This window comes from Acipenser ruthenus, chromosome 9 (genome assembly GCF_902713425.1).
Source record: "Acipenser ruthenus chromosome 9, fAciRut3.2 maternal haplotype, whole genome shotgun sequence".
NCBI lineage: Eukaryota > Metazoa > Chordata > Actinopteri > Acipenseriformes > Acipenseridae > Acipenser > Acipenser ruthenus.
Window position 1 is genome coordinate 4,698,330 of NC_081197.1, and position 19,180 is coordinate 4,717,509.

The window sequence follows — 19,180 nt, forward strand, 5'->3', positions numbered from 1 at the left end:
AGAGATAAAGTGTGTAGGCTATATGCATGCTAACATTGTAATTTACATGGCATCGTTATAAAGAGCTGGTTGTTGAGGGAATATGATTTATAATAATAATAATATATATGCATGGCTATTTCTAGATTGTGGCTCACTTACAGCTAATCAAATGCTGCTTATTGAAAACAGTGGGTCAAGTGTGTTCAGCTATCTTGAAAAAAGATGTGTGTGCAATATAACGGGGTCCAGTGACAAGCCGTGTGGTTTAATGGTTATGAATGTGTGTGCAATATAACGGGGTCCAGTGACAAGCCGTGTGGTTTAATGGTTATGAATTCAACACTTCATACATTTATGCCACTTTCTGGCGCAGATCTGTAGATGTATGAATTAGAGCGTATGCTGCCAGTATGCTAGCAGGTACTGTATTGAGAAGCTGGAAGGAAGCAGAAAATAACATGACAGCTTGCTCTGATTCCTTTGAAGCACACGAATAAGTATTGTTCAAGGGATAGGCCTACTTTCATGAAAAACTATATATATATATATATATATATATATATATATATATATATATATATATATATATATATATATATATTTGTGTGGTTTGCTAAACAGTGTCATTTCTTATAGAGAGATTACATTTTCAACAGTCATTTCATTTTTTTTCTTTATTTTTTTTAAGGACGTCTTTTAAAAACGAACATAGACTTTTAAAGGTCAATTCCATACACCCCACCAGGGTCTAAAATGCGGCTGTGCTGTCGTTTATGGAGATGGCTTGCTGCGGTGAAGATGGAACATTTGGAATCATTATTCTGCAGTTCCAAGGGTCGACCCAGCTTGTCAAAGTCATACAAAATCCTCAAACCCAATGTAACACAATGTAAAGATTGGAAAATGCAACCATCATGTTATATCAATGCCTGTTCTATAGTTTTCCATCACGTTTTTATGGATACATTTATTGATTAATTAACTTTAACACTTGGGTGTTAATTATGTTCTTTTTATTATTATTATTATTATTATTATTATTATTATTATTATTATTATTATTTCCAGCATTATATTGGTAATGTTCATTTACATGTGAGGAAAAATTATTGTATAAATAGAGAGACTATACACACGAAACTCACAAGTACATTATTTTGGTAAATAAACTGAATAGGCTATATAAAATGTTTGGAAATTAAACGTAAAGCTTATGTAACAGTTTATAAATATACTGGACTATTTAACGCTTGTGTGGTTATTACAATATAGTGTCTTACGGTATAGTGCTTATTGTTCCATAAGATTTCTGTTTGATGAATTATTTATGCATCCTCCTTTTTAAATAGCAATTATAATACTAAAGTTTATGAAGAAGAAGCTATAGAATTTAAAACTTGGTAAAAAAAAAAAAAAGTTAATGCAACTCAAACAAGATGCATTCGAGTAAAAAATCGATTAAACAAATACTGCATCTGCTCCGAGAAAGTGGCATTAATAGTTGCATTTTTATGTGTGGATAACTATAGGAAATGAAATATGTGTTGCTGTAGAGACTCATGCTATTAAATATTATTTGCACGGTAATTGTTGGAATTCTGCGACAGCATTGCCGGTGGTAAACGCGGTGTCCTTACTAATACATTAAAAACAACGCTGTTTGCGGTCCTTCAAGTATCGAATAATATCTGTGTCAAAAAATGAAGTGTAATAATACACATTACACTTTCAAAGGAAAATATCAGTGAATGACAGGTATATGTAAGCTGATTTCATTAAAGAGGAATGTGTTATTTAATATAATCATTATTGGGTTTCTTGTGTTATTTAGTAGTTGTTCATCATGTGTCATTTATCCATTTCACCTCAATATAGACTATTAAAGCAAGCTTGGAACATATAGCATCGATATCATCTACAGAAATACATAACCCTTAACCTGTTTGAGAGAGATTTTAATAAGCCATAACTATTTGCTCTGTAAATACAACTGCCATTAATCTAAAATGCACTCCACATGACTCGCTATAGTGTTTAAAGCGCTAGTCACAGCATGGCTACACTGTATTATTTATTGAAGCACTTATGTGCACTATGTATATCACATATGGAAAGCATTTTTTGTAATTGCTTTACAGTATTTCCTTACAGCTATGTCCATTACAGAAATGTGTGGGGGTTAAGTAAGTGTTGTTTCTGGATATGGTTAAATTAGACTAGAATTAGATGTGTGTTGTTTTGTTTTAGTTTAATATAGACAACCTTTTCATTATTAAATACCTATAACCGCAAGCCTGTGCTCATTAAGGGTATTCATTACATCAAATTGATATAGGAAAAAAAAAGCCTTTAGCTTAAACTTATTTTGTGTTTGGATACCTCGGATCCCATGCGACCGTGGCAAAGAAACGAATATAAACGTTGACTAACCGCGTTTAATGTTTTTAATTTACAATGATGATAATAATGTTAAAAGTTAAATTCAAGTCTTTTCCATTGCCAGAACGGTTATCTTGTAAAATAAATAAATATATGACGCGGACCTGCCTATAGATTAAAATAAAGACTTACATCGCGTTTGCCAACATAATTCTACAGTTAATTGCGTGTTCCTTTATATTTTGAATATACAGCAAATGTTTTTTTTTTTTTTTTTTTTTGCGGTTAAAGATTTGATACACAGGTTTCTTACTGAACTTTACATGCAGTCAGAAATTAAGCAGTCAGATTTATTCTCAATTAACTCTCGGTTCCAGTCAGATTCATTTGCGTGTTTGTATCTGTTAGAGGCATAGCCACGTTATAAAAGTCTGCAAATGATCTTGAAACGCAGCAGTGAAGTGGTACATTTGTGGAACGATTGGTACAGAGAATTAACATTGTAGGATTTGTATTTATTTATTTATTTATTTATTTATTTATTTATTTATGTTTTTTCTCAGTGGGTAGCTGCATTGTGGGCTTCTTCATCGAAATAATACATTTTACAGTTTCAGATAATTTTGATATCGTATTAATTGTATATGTTAAATAAACTCGCTTCACTTGTAGTTTTAGATCACATCAGCTCACAGAATGCAAACTATAATCTAATATTAATGTTCTTGATGAATTATTCTATTATTCGTTGACGATTTATTATTTGGTACATTCTTTTGAACTGGCTGACGCCTTCAAATTGACCATGAACCATGCGAACTGTATAGCCTACAGCACACGCGCGAAGTGCTTCAATAACTCGAGAAGTTCCCCCACAGCCACGCGTAAACTTGCGCGCGCTTGCCTGGGTAATTGGTGAGGTGAGTTGAGGGGATGTTTGTTTCCTGAAAGTAACTTTGCTTCCCACAGCACTGCGAGCTATTGAAGGCAATCTGACTTCGCTGTCAGTTTGATGCACCTGGAAAGGCGATTAGCGTCCATTGGTATCTTTGGCATTAGTTAGTGAATGCAGGAAAGAATGAGCAAGTACAAGAGCCCCACCTTCACCGTGAACTCATCTCTCTGATAGCGCCATGGACTTATAACACAGTGTGTATCTATAGAACTTCACCGTGAACTCATCTCTCTGATAGCGCCATGGATTTATAACACAGTGTGTATCTATAGAACTTCACCGTGAACTCATCTCTCTGATAGCGCCATGGATTTATAACACAGTGTGTATCTCTGCTATAGAATTTACACTATCCTGCAGTTCCACACGCGACACACAGTCTCAGTATAGGGGACGATGATAAATAACTTATCTTGTCTTTGGTAGTCTTGAACATGGGACTTTTAACAGTATCCTAGGCAAACACGCATTTTGTGCTTGTTTGTTTTTAATCGATATTTATTAATTTGATTAATTATAAAATATTATAAAATCTACTTCCATCACATAAAACAAATAGCCGAGCTTCAGTGCCATGCTGTACCTGCTTTCGCTACACGTTAAGCATTAACGTCTTTAGAATATATTGAATAGGCTAATAATTAAGACCTACAGATAATATGCTCTATTAAAACTGTAGCTATAAATCCGGCAAGGACAGTCTACCTTCTTAATATAAATTCATGCTTGATTATTGATCGGTTTCATAAGCATAAAACCTGAATTGCCGAATTGTCGATTACTCAGACCATAACAAAACAAGACAAGTCTTAATAGAGCTAAGCCCCGATCAAAAGAAAATAAATTGTCTTAACAATGGCACAGTATAACGCACAGTGCTAAACGTGCTGTCCGCCTGTGGAATCAAACGAGGCTGACAAAGAGCCGCTCGGGTTTGGTATGAAACGAGTTTGGGTGGTCTCAGCTGTACATTTCTTCTGGAAAGTTGCCTCTCTGTTCTGTTCAAATGCGTTGTAATCAATTAACGGGGGATACCGGCACGGACTGAGCCATGGAGAGTAAAGTGCTACAGCAAAACCTAGGAAAGATGAGCCATGGAGAGTAAAGTGCTACAGCAAAACCTAGGAAAGATGTTTGTACTTCAAATATCTATATCTATATCTATCTATCTATCTATCTATCTATCTATCTATCTATCTATCTATCTATCTATCTATCTATCTATCTATATCTATATCTATATCTATATCTATATCTATATATATATCTATATCTATATCTATATATTGTCACAGCAGAATATAACCTAAGGAAATTAGCAATAGCTATCGCTTTAAAATCATTTTGAAGGGTAAATCCGGTATACAGACTGATACATTTTACTCAATGCCCAATGCTGAACTTTTCCCCGTCTAAAGTGTTGACTCCGAAACATCGGGGGAGGTACATTTTGCTAGTGAAGGTGAACGTAAATTATATTATTAACTAAGGGAAATAAATACATTAATCGCTTTCCATCCTTCTTTTTCAGAATCGTTAGAAAAATATTGGTGGTTTGGTCGTATTCCTTTGTACTGCGTAAAAACAGGGTTCGTCATGAAGTAGGCCTGGTCTTTGTTATTCCACATGTAGTATTTTAAATATTTGAGAAGGCTAATTGCACACCCCAAAAATACCCGTCCATTACAACTAAAGAAAAGCCTTTTTAAGGCTAATCAGTTAATTTATTTATGTGTCTGCATTGGCTGTGATATTCAGAGTATCACTTTCTGCGCGGCTGTCATTCCTGATGGATGATTGTACCTTACCCTGATATGAAAAACCTTTAGGTGCTGACAGCTGAGCTTTACAAGCCAAATCCTGGGGCTTCGTCATTTCTGTTCTCACTATTTGTGTTCCATTAAAAGGTGAATTTATTTTCACTGGATCAAATGTGCCTCTTTCGCTGGCATTATAGCTGTTTGGCCTGCATAGTAGAATACCCCGCCATTCACTATCCAGTCTCATAGCATTGTGACAACGTATGAAACACTTTATTAAAACGTACCGTTGATCAATGAAAACGAATGCAAAATGTATTTATTTATACATGTTAATATTTTCTCTGTTGTATAACAGAAGCCTCATATATTTATTGTAAAGTAGGTCTTCAGGGCTAGCGTATGATATAAAGTATTTGACTCGATTCAACCAAACATATCATTTTAGTGTTTGTGATTTGACTAAGAAAATCAAATGACTATATGACTACCTGTTTTGTATTGATCAGTTGAAATAATAATAATAATAATAATAATAATAATAATAATAATAATAATAATAATAATAATAATACTATAAAAGCAGGAAATATAGTTAGAGTAATGACAAAACACTAAAAAATAAAAAAAATAGGACGACATTTATTTTAACTATAAAAAATATAACCTTTTTTTATAGTTAAAATAAAAATAAAATAAAAATGAACAAAAGTAGGTCTGTAATGAAAATGTTCTTAATGGAATCTGCAAGGGGCCATAATTCCATATCGTATACCAGGGTCAATAAAGACTATGCAGAAAAGTATAAGCCTAATAAATTAGCTGCCATAAACACCACACATGTGTACCTGTACATTTAGAAAATGGTCCACTTTGTTCTGTCACAAGCAACCTCAACAAAGCATATCACTCGGAAAGCACTCGATCTTCATCTGCCAGTGAGGTTACTTTCCATTTTAATGGGATTAGCTTTGGAACCCTGAACACCGATTGCTTATTTCCTGTAAACATAAACTGTGGTTTTTAACGACAATTATCCTCATTCTGTAAGACTGCCTTTTGTAAAACGGTACGGAATCCGAAAACGCCGGGTAGCCTCTTACGAGCCCCCCACCCCCCAGTTTGTGGAGTTTACACATTAATTGAACTCTTAACTCTGCAGGTGTGCTACGCGCACCAAGGTCACTGGCGCGCGTTGACGAATGATTGAATTAAATGGGTGCTGTAGATTATCCCAAGGTGAGTTTATTTTATCGAATTGTATAACCATAACGGGAGAATTATTAGTTAAGAATGGATAATAGCACATACGTGTTTACATGAGTTTTTAAATAGTAATTACTTTAAAAAAAATCCATAATTGAGGCGTGCATGTAAACTCCTAGTTATACCTTAAATACAGCCCTGCACCTTGTTCTCAAGCCGATAATGCTGTGGATTTACCATAATCTAACCCAAACATAAACCTATACATTCACGTAGTATCGGCCTATATTACTGTTGATATGTTATCTAGCCAATAAACGGCTTAGCGCTGCTGGAAGAATTTCCATGGATTTGTTTGCTCAGGGTTATCTTGTCCTTGCCTTGTTGTATTGCCTCGTAAATGACGTTGCTATTACCTCGCTTTGATCTACGTATGCATTAGGGATAGTTACTGTAGTTGCAGAATACCTGATTACAGATGTTATAAAATACATATCTATTTTTAATTACAGGTAACTATAGTTTAATCTGGCTATATACTTAATACAATAATGTGAATGATATTAAACTGTCTACCACATTCAGATGATCTTGATTTTAATATAACACTAATTGCTAAGTATATAGCCTATATGCCAGCATCTTTTTTGGATGTTCACTGTGTAGCGCTAGCCTGTAAGATTAAAACGTGGAACATTATAAAAATATCATACCGTTTAATACATTGGTGTTGATTGTTTGATCGGCGAGGTTTAGTCTTCTTTCGTATTCTGACTGGCAGTCTGTCTATCGCTGAGAGCTGGACCGGTGCCCTGACAGATCTGCTTCGTCCGGCGCAGTTATTCGAAACTGTCAATCAGAAAATATATTGACCAATTCATCGAGTGTTACATTAAGAGTTTTTCAAATGTTGCTAATAGTATTGATACTGTGTATGGCCAGAGACAGTTTAGCGGATCACTTTGGCTCATTCTCGTAGTTAGGTTTTTAAGGTACAGTTCAATAAGAGTATGGATATTATTGTGTTAAACACAGTATTTATGCAACAGATTTGAAACACAGATTTGACGCCCCCAAAACACAAGTGACACCTAAACAAAAAAAAACACACAAAAAACCCATGTAAAATAAATAAAGATGTTAAGATGAGTATAAAATATGTTGAATACGTATTTATTTATTTAGCCAAAACGTTTGCCCGTTGTATTTATTTGTTCATATTATCCTGTGCAATTCTAAAATTCAAATGCATACAAGTCATTTCAATTCTACTTCGATATTAGAAACATGACTGCAAATATGTCTGTGTCAATGCAAATCCAGATGAGGGACGGTGCTGGATTTGGGTAAAAGGGTCTATAAGGCACAGATGCAAAAACATCTACAGTGTTCCAAGGGAACGCCCCACAAATACACAAAATGTCTGAGGTAAAGAAGAAACAGGATTTAATGCCCAGATTGCCATCTTCAACACTCAATTTCCTGTTATGCTTATCTTACAACAACCTTTTCATGTCTGCACAGCCCACCTGGTCTAATTTAAATTGCATGGTGCATTATTGTTGTTTGAAAGACAACTCCTTTTTAATAGTTTGAGTAATAAAGCAGACACATTGCATCAGGCTACTTGTAATGTAACGTCGTTTGATATTTCAAGTCCTAGCTTATTCCATGTATGCAAGGCAATTGATTGAGGTGCATCATTTAGCATTTGTATTGGTTGCATACTAATTTCCAAAAGTTGACATAGTCAGCATTTGTCTGCCCTCTTCAAAGAGCAGCTGAAATCAGTGTGAGCAAGTCCCTCACACAGTGCCACATTCCATTATTTCAGCGTTTTACCGGATTATTTTTATACACCGAAGACTCATTTATAGAACTTTTCTTTAACACTTTCCTTTTAGTTTTCAGCTGGCCAATTTGTAAAACTTTAAAAACAAAATCGAAATAGATATTAATAAACAAAGTCACATTACGAAACAGAATGAATGAACTTTGTGTGGCAATGATGTAAAAGATAAAAGCTTGTAAGAACTCTCTGAACATCAGTGTTCTGTGCTGCTGCAGTGTATTCCGAACGTCTGGCATGGTTTCCATGTTCCACATGGCCGTGTCAACCCGTCAACCTTGTGGTGTTTTTAAATCCCAGGCTAGTCTTTCATCTGTCATGAATTCGGTTGGACTTCCTGAAAGAGTCATGTCCAGAATGGGAAAATGATTTTCACAGGTGAGATGTTACGAGACTGCATTGGCTGTGTCTCAAGAGGTACTATGCAGGTACTATTCCTGTCCATGTCTTGGCTGTCTCAGCCTGCACCTGTTAGACTGCACTGCTCCTATTCCCAGACAGGCAGAGGAACACAGTATTTGATTGCTGTGGCGGTTCCAGGTAGTTTTTGAGAGTGGGGCTGTTGTAGTGCTTCATATAGCCCTGGCAGTGCAGCAGAGTAGTGACAGCTTCACCAGGGCCAATTCGGGGGGGGGGGTCTTTCATTACACTCACAGGCTACACATCTTTTTTTTTTTTTTTTTTATACTTGTTGCAACACATTTGGCTTTAGTGTAGCTCAGTGGCTTAGACCTTTAGTTACCAGGTATTTATACCAGAGCTGGGCTCAAGTACAACTGTAATTGTAAGTGTAGGTGACCCTTGGTACTCAACTGCACTTCAGTTACATATTTATTTGTCATTCGTTCATTATTTTTGTATTTACAACCACTTGTAGTGACCCCATTTGTTTACATATATATATATATATATATATATATATATATATATATATATATATATATATATGGTATGTTTCTGTATTCGTACCTTATTTAGAATAAAAGAGATTTAACATGTTAATGTGTGTCTTTGTATATGTTACTTTTTGTGTAATTCTAATTCTAATTATAACTGGAATTGGAATTGAACAGAGTGTCATTGGAATTCTAATTATAATGGATCCCAGGTCTGATTTATACTTCATTGAATAATTAAAGATCTAGTTAAACAAGGCTTTGCTCAATTCAATGATTAGGGACATGGTTAGAACAAGGTCCTGTATTGGAATGGATTAAAATAACCCTGGTGTAGGATCATGGTCTAGGTTTCATCGTTTTATCATATCAGAGATGGTAAAGCTTTGCAATTAAGTATAAACTTACAAATGATTGATGTTCACTGAAGCAACAGCCTAATTGCACAGTACATGAAAGGTGATAAATATTTGTAAAAAAAAATCGTTGATCAGATTATAGCTGAAACCTCTAATAGAAGCTAGAAGTGCATCATACATGTTGGATTTGTGTAAAATCAAGGCAGTTATCGTGTTCGCCATGCAGAACGTGACAGACAGACGAACAGCGTATTTTTAGAATGAGGACTGTAAAAAAACACAGTCTCTCTCAGTAATAAGCACTAGAACGCAGAGGAACACAGCCTGTATTTTTCTTATTTGAAAAACAGATGTATATGGTATGCATTGCTGTCTTTCTGTTCCTCTGTGTATTTTGGTGAGACATTTCAAATGTATCTAATCTCATCCAAGGAATGAGAAGCTGGCAAGCCTAAACCTTTGTGATGTTAGTTAGGGGCTGAATCGCCTGTGCAGACCCCTTAAAAACTCGATGAGCGTTAGTGTTACTCGCATTAAGAGTCCACTTCATTTCAGGCTCCCCTGCAGAAGTTCAATGTTAATGTTAATTGGATGATAACACAAATAAGAACCATACACAGAGCTAAGGTACCTTGTACTTCACTCAGGCTCAGATAGCACTCAGATTAAATCAGGCCACACATATGTATGTCTGCAGACACTTAACTCGTACGCTAGCGTTTTAACACACGTGTCGTAATTATATAAAAAATGACTAAAAAAAACTGCAGCTAGCTGTGTGGGTTTCATTTTTGACAAAGGCCCCTTTTAGAAAGCTTTTCCCCCATTATGTGGTATTTATCAGTAGCACGTTATTATACTGAGGATGAGGGAAATGCTTCTCATGTGTGCCAGAATCCCAAAGGAAGCCTCTCAAGAAACACTGCATATTTGAGGTCGAAGGCTGATGCATCAAGTGCCACACACGGCAGACATGATTACCCAGTAGTGCGAACTGGAACAGCAAATACTGTACAGATTGTAATAACCACCCCCAAAAACCATTAAAATATGATATATTTAATATTTAACAACATGATAACCCTGTATGGTAATTGTATAACTCAGTATGGAGAAATAAAGGAATATAGTTTTATATCTTCCATATATATATATATATATATATATATATATATATATATATATATATATATATATATATATATATATATATTATTTTATTTATTTATTTATTTATTTTTTTTGCAAAACATTCTTTGGATGTACACAAAAGGTTTAAATGATTAAAAAACTATTTTATTTCAGAACGTTTGGGACCTAAGCCCATCTTTAGCTGTGTAGAAATAAAAGTAAACACAGTAAACTTGTTATTTTTCATATTTGCTGATGTGTTAAACTAGGAAAATGACAAGGTTATTGCACCAGGTACAGGGAGTCAGATTTACAAAGTCCAAAGTTTTTCATTTTGTAAAGATTTCCAAACACAGAAATAACGTCTAATGATGCTGTCTAGGTATAACAGGGTGATGTTACATATGTGGGTCGTCACTGAATAATAGTGAGGCAGACACAGAGCACTGGGTGTTGACACACTGCACAGGTGTGCAGATTTAAGCACAACACAGGTGCTGCTACTAGGGTACCAGCAATGGTAGCCATAGTGTCAGATTTAATTAAGAAAACAAAACAAAGTTAAAAATAAAAGTTTGCCACAGAAGGTGAGCGCTAGTCCCACAAAAAGGAACGTCCAGCTCAAGGAACCTACTACACTACGCAAACCCTCTCTATACTGTTTGTGGTCAACATCCCCTAAACTGACCTACTTCTGGGCTCCCAGAGTCCCAACATCCTCACTTCGACTACAGCCTCTTCAAACAGCCTTTTCAAATGGCCTCGGCTGGGCAGTGCCTTCACGGACTCTCTCCTCCTTGATGTCAACACAGCAAGCTTTGTGTATCATGGCGATGCAGTTGCCTTGAGCTGTGGCGCAGAAGCCTTTTGAGGTGTCTGCAGCCTCCCTGGGCACGCCCCCATCCAATCTAGACCTCCCGATCAGCTCAGCGTCAGGCAAGCCTAACTGCTCAATTGGTTGCCTAGCAACATGCCTGCCTGTCACATACCCCCCCCCCCCCCCCCCCTTCCCAGAATGGCACCACTGGTACTTTCAACTTTCTTCAGCTGGTGCCTCTTCTGTTTGGGGGTGATGGGAGTTCCAGACACGACGGTGGTGGTTGGAAGCACGGGTCGAGGAAACTGACCCATGGAGCGCACGCTTCTCTCCTTCCTCGCTCTCGGGGACAGCAGTTCCTCCTCCTCAGGCTTTTCACCCACGTCTCCGTTGCTTCTTCAGCAGCACTTCCGCTGGCTGCTGATCTTCACCAGTGACATCCCACTGCTGACATCAATGTAACAGGGGGATTTGTTACGTGTGTGGGTCGTCACTGACTAATAATGAGGCAGACACAGAGCATAATATACACGATAAAAGCTGACCCCCTCTTCCTTACACCAGCCCAAAAACCGACACCTTACAGTGGAAATAGCACATTACAAGGGTCATCCTGCCTGAGATCAAAAGGGTTCTTTTGAACTACAAAAATAACCATATCTTATCCTGATCTCGAAGCAAACAGGAACCTTTTGCCGGGTGTGAGATTACCGGGAGAGAAATAATTAATGATTTATTCTTTCCTGCCATTGTAAAATGGTGACAATTAATATAATCTTACATGTGCCGTGGTCTTACCTTCCATTTAGTTCAGATAATAAAAATGTGCTGTGTAATTGCACAGCGCTTACCAAGTAACAGCAGAAAGCTGTGGTAATTACACGGTCGTTACACTGTAGTTACATCGCTTTTCATGCCCTGCGAGTTTAAAGCGCCACAAATATTGTGTTGGAGGAAAGTAGAAGAAAGAGGCATATTTGTCTTGGTTATAGTGGGACCCATGGCTTGACTGATTGCATGGGTGCGCGGTTCAGCTGGTCTCAAACTAAGGAACTGCCCTCATAGCTTACACAGGGCAGATGTCACAATCCCTTATGCTTTTTGCAGTGATACCCTGTCCATTTACCCTGAAATGTAAAAAAAGATAACAAAATAAAACAAACTCTAGATGGAAAACATGTTGCATCAGGTACGCTGTTGTGTTAAGTTATTTGACAGACTAATCCTTTACATTCAAAAAGAGGGTCTACAATTACATCAGCCACGCTAATTCACTTCTGTTTCCTTCATTTAGTCAAGCTCGCATTTTGGCTTTGTTCCAGTCTAGCTTTTATCATTCTATTTTAAAAAAAATGTCTTATGATTTTTATTGAAAATAACATTGAAAATAAAACATTCTCTACCTTCCCTTTAAAAAGACTAGGGGCAAAAGTCAGGTGTTTCACCTACTGTATCAGAGGCAGCTGTCACCAGTTGTCTATCAACAGCCATTCATTTTCAGTCTTTACTGGATGCTCAGCTAATTAGGATATTTGGATCTTAAGGAAACGGCTTTGGCTCCTTACAAGTGTAATCCAAGGAAATCCATTCCTGTATCTCTCAAGTTCAGCCCATTGTGCCTCTCCCCCAATAGATAGTCGTGGAAGTTCAGCCCATTGTGCCTCACCTCCAATAGTCACTCATGGATGTTCAGCCCATTGTGCCTCTCCTCCAATAGACACTCGTGGATGTTCAGCCCATTGTGCCTCTCCTCCAATAGACACTCGTGGAAGTTCAGTCCCTGGGCCTGGAGGTGGTTTAGAGTTGAGGAATTCAGGTTTTGGCAAAAAACAGTTTTAGTGAAGCAACGTTGATTTAAATAATATTTAAAAAAAACACTTCTGTCACCTAAACATGGCATGGTATAACAATTAACTTTAAACCACCCTTCAACTGGGCCTAGCATATGGATAAAAAAAATATGCATCAGAATTGAGGGGGCACTTATCTTCTTGGGTGTGTACTACCTATAGGCCTATGTAATGTAAAACAGCAATATTAGTAAAACGCTCAAGTGTGGTCAATAGGTGAAAGGATATATGAATCACTATTGAAGCCAAAGCAGTAAGTACAGTGCACCCTCACTAAGACACCCCTCTTTGAACCACCACCTCTTCTCTTAAATAGGAGGGCACTGTATATGAACAGGACCACAATGACAGCAATCCTTTGTGCTGTAGCCGTGCATTCTGGGAGCTGTAGTTCTCTTGCTAGTGAATAGCCATCGGAGTCTTCTGGTTTATAGGGACACAAAATCAACAACCATGTTCCTGATTTTCATGTAAGCTGTGTAACCACGTGAATCAATTTCAAACTACTTGTTTCTTCTGCTGTTCTGGAAGGACAAAGGAGTGAAGCAGAAGACTCTACTTCTCTTCCAGAACAAGCAAAGGGTCGTACAGGTATCTATTACTGATCTAAGCAACGGGGGCTTCTGTTTTATAAACATGCCCTTTTGACGGCTGCATTTGACTTGTTCTACATTCTCTTTAATGCCTGTGGGTGTGGATAGGGGAGTGAATCCTGTAGTGCTGCACTAATACAGGTCATCTAATGCAACAGGATTCTGGGTGGTAACACAAGATCAACCCAGCTGGGCAGTCTGTAAGCATGTTTAAATAGCCAGGTAAGCCTTTTGTCAAAGCGTATTGTGATATGCTAAGGTAATCCTAATGGAGCCTAAGCTAAAATCCTGTAGTGGAACAACAATGCATGTTAAAATCTATCCTTAAAGCTGGTCTGCTTTGTTAGGCCTAATACTCAGCCCAAAATACTTCATTTAAGAGGGCTTTGGAAACCCCCCTGGGCTTCATTTTTACACTTGCCAAATAGTCCTGTCAAAAAAACACACACAAAACAAGTTGGCTAAAATCATATCGATGATACATTTTTCTTTTTTTGAAAGAAATGAAACTGGCATGCATATAATAACAATAAAATGAGCATTCCTATTGTTCATTCATAACTTGTTTGGAAGTACAAACCTGTGGCATCTCAAGTGGGAGGGTATTTAGTCCTTCAAGAACCTAGAGACTTACAGCTGTGGCTAAAAGTTTTGCATCCCCTAGAATTTTAGGATTGAGACATCATTTTAAAAAAACAACTATAAAAACATAATTTAGATATTTTATTTATCATCATGTAATGAAAGAAACAGTGCTGTGGTGAAAAACAAGACCATGTGCAGCTAATATTGAAAAACAGATGGCTAAGCATGTACAGTAAGGTTGTGCATCCATCATTCCTGATGACATTATAGACCATGAGAGCGAACACAGCACAACGAAGACAGGTTGCAACAGAATTTTCAATTGAAAAACCTGAACATTGCTGCAGCCATCATTGTGGGGTTGTGCAGCAGGACATTCTTTGAATGGGCACAGAAAGCAGCGGTTTGCACAAGATCCTGGTTTCAGAAAGATGTACCTGATATTAAGCATATTGTCCCTCCAACCTTGGTCTAAGCATAAAGTTCCTTTCAACAACACAATGCAATTATCTATCATCTGGTTGTTTAAGCTGATCACTTCCAGAAGAACCCTTCTTTACTCTGCACAACAAGTGGCACAACTGTTGCTACCAACAAGAAATAGTTTCCAAATCCCACAGAGTTTATACAGAAAAAGGTGACAAGAAAGACGGGTCAAGTTTTTTTCGTGGCGTGGTAAGGACTGGTGTGTGAACACAAGGGAAAGCACTTTCAGTGCCACGCCAGTCCTTCATCTCTGCACTTATAGAAATGTGTCTGGCTAGTCCTGGAATGGCTGATTGTGCTGGTGAAGGACACACAGGACCGAAGCAGCAGAATGAAATGAAGAGCTGGGGTGTGTTACCCTTGCAGACCTCACTGCAGGACTTTATGAAGAAACCATGCCAGATGTGGCTCCTCAGTGGATTAAGCATTCCTGTTCCTATGGAAATGTGTTCATATGAGTCACAAAAGTGAACCCAAAACTCACCAAAAAGCTGTCTTTTTTTTTTTTTGGTGGGGTGGGCAAAGCAGAATTTTTTTTTTTATAACAACTCTCTCTCTCTCTCTCTCTCTCTCTCTCTCTCTCTCTCTCTCTCTTTTGTGGGGACGTGTAACGCTATATTTTTTTTGGAACCCCGCTACTTACTCTTTAAGGTCAATGTCATTCAAGCCTTTAGACTCAACTTTTTGGCGCTCAATAATTTTTATTTCAAAGTACAATTAACTCCAGATTTTTACACCTAGTGACGTCATGCTTTGAGAGAATTGTAACTAAAAATAATTACAAACAAACTGAAACTACACTACTTAGCTTGAGTTTACTGATGGGAGCCGACAATAAAGCATTTTTTCCCCCAGGGCAGCTCACTTAAGTATAGCTATTTCAAGACTCTGATTGTGTCTGTGGAAAGTGATAATCCAAAAAGGACACTTTATTGCTTTCTTTTAATCTTCAAAGTCTTTCGACATTCTCTCATGACTTCTCAAAAAGTCTCACTTTGGTATGTCATAAGTACCTAAGTGCCTTCCTTTTATTAACAGCTTTGAACAGCATCTCGCCCCCCTCTCCCCCCCACACACACCCAACACACACACACATTCTCCCTTAAAGATTAATTTTCTATTACACACATACTGCCTTGGGTCACACGATTCAGGCCCTTTGGAAAATGAGCTAAAGCCTGTAAAACAGGCAGCTGCAGTCCCGGCTCTTTTGAACAGTGGTTCTTGTATGAAAGAATAGAATGGCTAATCTGTCCTGCAAACACTGTTATTGGAGGCTCGTAATCAGCAAAGAAAGAGTCTGCAACGGGAGTGAATGTATCAATTTACCTCAGGCAGTGAGATGCAAAAAAGAAGCCCTCCAGCCCTGAAATTGCTCCCCCGCTCTCTGACATTAGACGATAGTTTCATTATTTTTTGGTGGATTACTGGAATTAAATAATAATACATCAATGTGCTTTGAATGGGAAATCTAGTTTTGAATGGGTAGATTGAAATATATATCTTCAAAATGTACAAATGTTTTTGTTTAACGCTGGCACATAAAACCGAGCAGGAATAAGATCACATGTTCTTTTAATACTATGTTACAATGTATTCTAAAGGGTTATCACTAATGTTCTGAAAACACAGGAACCGATATCCCCTCTGACTCTAGACAAATGGATATTGCAAAGTAAAAGCTTTGCCAGTATACTTTATATGTAACGTTATATTAAATATAAAATAATAAATAACAAGGTGTTTTTAATTCTGATTCATAAACAGTATTCTATAGGAAAAAATATATAGAGGACATATATATATATACACACACACACATTTATGGTCAAAAGTTTTGCATCACCCAATAGAATTAACACATTGTGCTTCATAAAATGGAATGAAACCTGCTGAATAATGTTACGTTAACATATTGAATTATATACCACTTTGTAGTTTTCGATATACTTAAAAAAAAAACTGACAAAAATTGAAAAATGTGACATTTCGAAATCTAACATGAAATACTGTACTACTATTATGGATTCTGGTTTGATTACATGATGTTAAATAAAATATCTAAATTATGTATATATTAAATGATGTCTCAATCCTAAAATTCTAGGTGATACAAAACTTTTGGCTTTAGCTGAATGTTACAGAATATGGAGTTTTTCTTTCCGAGTGGGAAATCCTGGCAAACAGGAACACAGTCCTGTATGCATGTCATGGAAAGTGCTTGTATTGCAGAGGCAACAAGCAGCAAGGAGGACCTCCTTGAAAAGCCTTAATGTTTCAATATATAGCTGAAATCATGTCTTTAAATGTTATACGTTTCTGTATATTTAAAATATATATATATATATATATATATATATATATATATATATATATATATATATATATCAGCTGAAGGACTTGTAGTTAGAAAGTTTCTATAGTTTTTTTAAATTACTTATTCACATCTTGTGTACCTGCATTACCTACGTTCCCCTTTATGAGTATATAGCACTATTGTTCTCCATATAAATAATAGCAGGTGCATTGATCAATCTGTTGAAGATATTAAAATAATCCCAAAGTATTTGGATAAGCCTTACCCAAGGAGACCATTCGGATTTGCCTAATAGCTTTGCTTTGTGTGTCTGAGTGGGCATTAAACAATGTCTATGTAAATGCTATTGTTGGTAGGAAATGATCAAGTAAAAAATACACAGAATAATGAAGAAAAGTCATTTATAAACTGAAAACTCACTCTTTTATAAGCTACACATTTTCTAGTATTTAGTAATTGCTGAGTATCCTGGTGGATTCCGATTCTCCCTGGATATAGAGTCGTTTGCTGTTTTTTAATTCTGTGTGCATGTGTGCATGTGTATGTATATATACAGTATGAATGACAATGTACGATATTGTTGAATATTTCCCTATATGATATAGTGCTGTATATTAAACTGTCCCCTCTGTGAGACCTTCAGAGAGAGGACATGACTACTCGGCTCACCTTTCCTCTACTGCTTTGCAAGCCTATGTGCAGCCAGCATGTTGACATGGCACCCCACCTTTCCTTGCTTTACGATATTGTTAAATACCTTTAAATGCCACGGAATATTTATAGATAGATTTGTGCATGAAGTGCATTCTTTTATGTCCATCATAAAGTAAAGATAAAAGAGGATTATTGCAGCCAGACTCCCATATTTTAATGTATTTTATCTTTAATGTGTGGAATCAAGCAATCTGGCTGCAGGGGTGTGGTTTTTATGGTGCTATGGGATTAACAACACAAGCACAAATTCTCTACACATATGTGAAATAAAAGATCAGAATTAACTCCACTTTTATCAGCAAGTCATTTCTATTGTCAATGGCCCAGATGCAGAGAGCATCGAATGTTGAGAAATCTCCCAAACATTCTGAAGCAGCACGGACTGAACGGTTTGTAACTTCAACTGCGTAATGGTGAGTGAAAGCGGTAGGCATCGGTATGATTTTTTTTAGCAGAGCGAAAGTGTGTCTTAACACAATATGTGATTTATTTGCCTAATCATCCCAAAAGCCCTTTTCCATAAACCCACTTATTTACATTTGAGTACTTCACCCAGAGATCAACACTCAGAGCAAGATCCTGTCAGCTGCGTCAGCCGTGACCTTCAGCATGTTCTCCAGTCAATACCTGCCTCCCACTCAGGCGAGAGCGTCTGGCTCAGCCTGGATAAGGTGGCTGCCTTTAGTACCCCACCCCCCTTCCACTCCTTGTCCTGCCTAAGGGAGCAAACACACACACACACACACCGCATCATCATGGAAAGTGCTCTTGTCATGCTTGATTGAGATCCAGAAATCCATCTCATTGCGTATTTCACGTCGCAACCCCTGACTGAAAGCTATCTGGCTCGTGGTGTAGACAGTCAACGTGTGCCAGTGCAGTAGGAAATGCGAGTTTAAAGGCAAAACAATTGGTATCTGCCTGGAATTTCACATGAAAAGGATCATTATAGTGCTTTCCTGCGCATTATCCTTTTCAATCGTAGTTGAGGCACTTGTTTTAGCAATGCTAAAACCTTGTACAATCACCCACAACTGTAAAACACCCAATATTGCAACATGTAGTCATAATTGAGAAATACTTTCAATGGCAGATGATTTGAAACATTTGTAATTGAATGCATTACGTTTCTTGCAGCATTTCTTCATCTCTTCACAGCACTGAAGCCTTCAGTTCAAGTATATGTCAACTTGAGATATCTATTCTCTTTGCTAGGTGCAGAACTGAAAGGTCAGGACGCCACACCTTTCTGTGCAATATTAATAGACTTATCTGGCTGCTATTGAATTCTTCACCTTTAT